Below are 4,969 nucleotides of genomic sequence, written 5' to 3'. Positions count from 1 at the left end.
TTTGATTTTAGTCTTCCCTATCTGGCTATGTAAAAATTAAAATCTCTGTTAGTCAGTGAGAAGTCAAGTGAGAGTTACATCTTATCGTCTCGTCTCTTCGCAATATCTTAAACTGTAGAAATTCCTCAAAGGAGTAAAATGATATTTCCACTTAGAATTTCATTAGTTTAGAGAAACATTTTCTGATATTACAATTTTGTATATCTTGGTAAAATAATTATCTAATGTTGGGACCACGAAGGTTTGCAGTTGAGGGAGGAGCCTATTTACTACGTAACATCGAAGGAGCCAATGAGGACAGTGCGGTGTTGCCAAATCTAATAATACCAGCTGATTTGAAAATATTGTTTAGTATTTTAATTAGTGTCGTCAATGGGCGATACGGCAACGTCGCACTTGCCTTGTCTTGTGATTGGCTGACGCCAACTGCAAACTATTGTGGTGCCAACTGAAGAGCCTCCGTCGTTTAAATTTTTTTTATTTGATCTGTTTTAAATAAAATTTTGTTTATTTCTGATATTATATTTATTATTGTTATGCCTTCTTAGTTCTATTTGTATTTCTGGTAATTTGGTAAATAATGCTATTTTGTATCTTTTATTTTCTAATGTACATAAATTCAAAAAAATGTTAGGATTTTTTAATTAGATAAATTATATTTTGCACGCTCATTTAAATACAAATTTAGCATCAATCAAATAGCTTATATATATATAAAAGAAAATACAAAAGCATAACACTTGTTTTAGAGTCAAAAGATCACAAAGGACATCCTTCAAAGAACATAAAAGCCTGATGAAATTTTGCCTACAACATGTTGGACTTAATTTTATCAATACTAATCCCTAAAGACCTAGCTTTATACAGAAAGATTCTTTAGTAGGGTTAAAACTGTTGTAGGGTAAAACTGGTCAGTCAGATTTTGACCCAGTTACTACTGGTAGGGGGGAACACCAAAACTAACACAGGGAAGGGAAATGTAGCAGGCATCACACTATTTGCCCTAGAGATATTATCATAGACTAAGCAACACAAGGGAGTATGTTTTCTATGCTATTATGTACCTGTGAAGAGCATTTTGTTGATTTTGTTATTTTGCTTTCCAGTGTTATATACACTTTGATTGCCTACCACTGAAGAACTGCTTTGAGTCAAGGTAAGTACATGTCTGCAGCCTAAGTGTTTATATTTACATTTATATAACCTATTTATACAATGTCAGAAATATCCAACAACAACAACAGACCCCACAACAATCCACCCGTTCTGTATTTGCTCCCACTTATCTTGATATATATTTCATGCTTGATACTAATCCTCTATTTTTTTTTCAGTGAAAGAATGGTGAAAAATGTAAGAGACATGATTACTGTAGAAGTTACTTCCGTAAAACCCCATAGGATGGATCAAGACAAGAAGCAGATACATTCTCTAAATAAAATTTGCCTTAATGAATTTGGACGTTTTACGAGAGCAGTTAAACACAAGACATCAATGTATCAATTGGCTTTCCAGTTGTAACATTTCAACTGATGTCGGGCAAAACTAGATAAGTGTGGCACAGTACTTATGATAAAACACTGACAGAAAATATTGACTAGCACTAGTACAGATAAATGAATCAAAGGAAGTTGAAATGCTAGAAGAAAAGAAACGGCAATGAAAACAGGAAAATGATCTTAATAGAAGTGTTTTTCACAAAGATTTTAGGTTTTTTTTAAGTCTCGTGCCCTGCGTAGCTAATAACAGGAACAAACTTGTGTTTCCAAATTATGTACACAGTATAGTAAAAAAATGCGCACATGTATGGAGTTTGAGTCTTCATTGCGTTCTATTACTGTTTTTTTGGCTATCCTTGGTCTGAGCCCTGTGCTACGTTCCCACATAGGGACAGCCTGTACAGTTTACAAAACCTTGAAGATGTCGCAGAAGTCTGGTGTTGAGCAGATATGGAGTGGAAATTTGAATTTTAATTTATTTAAGAAAATTAGTGCATTTCTTTGATTTGTACAAATTTTATTGTATCACAACACAATTAAGAGAATTGTATTTTTTACAATTTCAATCGCATGCAAGCTTAATGTAGTTCAAACTGATTCTCTTCAAGAACAATAAATTTTATCATGGTGTATACTGAAGTATATTTTTCTACTTTATTAGCATATCCTGGCTTTCAATCTTATTTTATAAAGATATATCCTATCACTTAATTATCATATCAATTCCTCAATTCCTTTAAACTGTTAAACAATGTAATGTTATTTCATTTTAAGCTGAATTTCGTGTAAAATGGATATACTGTAAGATGCCTTGTACACCTCGGTCATCATGTCTCATATCACGATTCATCGTATTGACTTCTAATAGCAATAAATAAATAAACACCTGTCATGGAGTACTCATTGCAAATTTGCATTAAATTTTGCACAAGCTTTCAAAATAACACCGTAAAATAACCGACTCACCTTCCACTGCCGAACAAATAAGCTTGCTTGTGAAAACCAACTAATTGTTATTAACACCTGAATAAACAACACATGAAGTCAACACATTTGCCGTGAAACTAGCATCATTACTAAGTTGTGCAAATCGCTTTAACCAACAAATTCCTTAAACAAGACAGCACTTCTGTTTTTAGCGAATATAGCCATATAGGGAATAAGCTATACTGTAGTTCTCATGGTAAGACTTGGACCCGGGACCGATTTACTTTTTTGTTTAGATGTCCCTAGAAGCCAAAAACACCATCCGTTCAAATTCATATATATATGATTGGACCATGGGAACGGGGTTTATGGGGAATTTATGGGGTAGAAGCTGTTTTTTCTTGTATTTGACTCTCAAAACATAACATTTCCCAATTTCTCTCTAAAGAGCTTAAAAAAAAAATAATTTAGGATACCAAGGTTTTTTTTTACAGTTTTTAGTAACGGAGAAAATTAAACAAAATTTTGAATTAAAATCTCCCATGTTATTCTCATGGAGAATAAGTAAACTGTTGTAGTTTGCTTGTTTATGGATATATTTGGATCAAACTTGGCAAATCTATTTATTTTATTCTAAGCTATTAATATTTCACAAAAAAACACACTTTATTACCCTCCCTGGCAGCAAAACTAGGTGCTACTCGTAGTTAAATCTAATGTTATTTGAATGGATTTAATTGAAAATCAAATCAGGCGAATGGAAATTCAATTAGTCTGCAGGTTTGCTGTGGCGGGGGTATTTTGTAAATATGACAGATATCTTTTCCTTACTACATAGTACCTAATTATGTTTTTGTGCTGTTATGTCACTATATGTACATAACTGTGACATTCCATCCCCAAGTCTATGTTTTAACCAGTTTATGAGTGTTTTGTCGGAATTTTTTTCAATCGGTCCAGACTGAAAGGGCAATCCAATATAACTAGTTTTGTTGAGATAGGAATACTCTAATGAGAAACAAGTTTTGACAAAATAAACACAATACTTTACACTTCAAAACAGTATTTCACTGTCACTAGGTATTTTTGCAAAATGACTGAGCTAGGAATAAGAATATTACGGTAAGTCTGTAAAAATGTACGAGTTGTGTTTCTTATACCAGGATGGTGTGTTATCGAAGTCCCTTGTGCCTTATGTTGTTGTAAACAATAGCATATTCCTTCACAATGGCAATAATTCCATTATTGTGTGAAACAAAACCTGAAGGAAATAAAACTTTGAAAACACATAAAACGATACTCTTAAAAATGTTCTCTTATACTTGTCCGAATATGGGAAGTCTACTCTACAGTATCGAATGGCGATGCTACAGTCTTTGCTTACAGAATCGTACTTGAGTAATTACCAATTCAAATGCCTTATGATTACTGATGCTGCATATTTAGTATCTGTTTAGGACACACATTGATAGGTGTAAGAGATCAGTCTTAGTCTTGTCTTGTCTTCACACCAGTAAAAAGATTAAAGCTAAGAAAGTAGGAAAAAATATACTAACTGTAAACTACTGTACGAGTCAACAGCTCTTTTTGCTAATTTCCCAAAAGGTAATATTTAGCGAATCTCCCCTATAGAGAATAAGCTATTACCGTAGTACTCATGGTAAGACCTGGACCCGGGACCGATATATTTTTTCGTTTTGAGGTCACTAGAGACCAAAAACACCATCCGTTCAAATTCATATATATTATATATACCTACTAATGCAAAACTTAAATCAAGCTGTGCAACGGAACCATATTGATGATTAAAAGATTACACCAAACTTGATTGAAGCAACAATCATCAGAGGTAAGTTTTACGGAGAAATAGTATAATCCCAAGAATACCGATGATTTCATCCAAATTACGCTTTGGATTCAAGCGACTACAATTTCCTTTTTCTCTTGCTTTCGTAATCACCATTATAAGGAACAAGGGCCCCTGACTATTGCCGGTTTAAATTTAGAAAATGCATTCTTTTCACTCGGACAGCTGTATGTTGCGTGCTCACGTGGTGGTAGGTACACCAAAAAATTATATATTCATACATCGAATGAAAAAACAAAAAAACCTTGTTTATCCACTGGCAATTAAGTAAAATATTCTATTTTTGTTTTTGGTATATGACTGGTGTTTTCAATCGGCTTGGGTGGTTTAACATTTTAGTCCTGATTTTCTCTAGATTAGCTCAACAACAGTGTTCTTTTGTAGCAGATCATAATTCATAGTTTATAACCGTTTGCGATTGCCACTAACATATTTAGTTCCAGGCTTATCTCCATCTTACAACTTGTGTTAGGTATGGTCATAACATAGTTTTATCAGTCTCTGGTTTAACGAGTTCTGTTTACTTGGCTACTAGGAGGTCACGAATTGTGGATATTTATAGGCATGCACTGTGGATGCGATACTCCCTGGTGTGGATTAACGTCCGCACGAGTGAGTACTATGATTATCCGCAGTACTATCCTGATAATTAGACCAATTTGTATATACCAAAGAA

Source organism: Macrosteles quadrilineatus, unplaced genomic scaffold (genome assembly GCF_028750875.1).
Source record: "Macrosteles quadrilineatus isolate MER2022 unplaced genomic scaffold, UCM_ALF_1.0 Scaffold_4__1_contigs__length_99947679, whole genome shotgun sequence".
NCBI lineage: Eukaryota > Metazoa > Arthropoda > Insecta > Hemiptera > Cicadellidae > Macrosteles > Macrosteles quadrilineatus.
Note: the sequence above shows the minus strand (reverse complement) of the source record.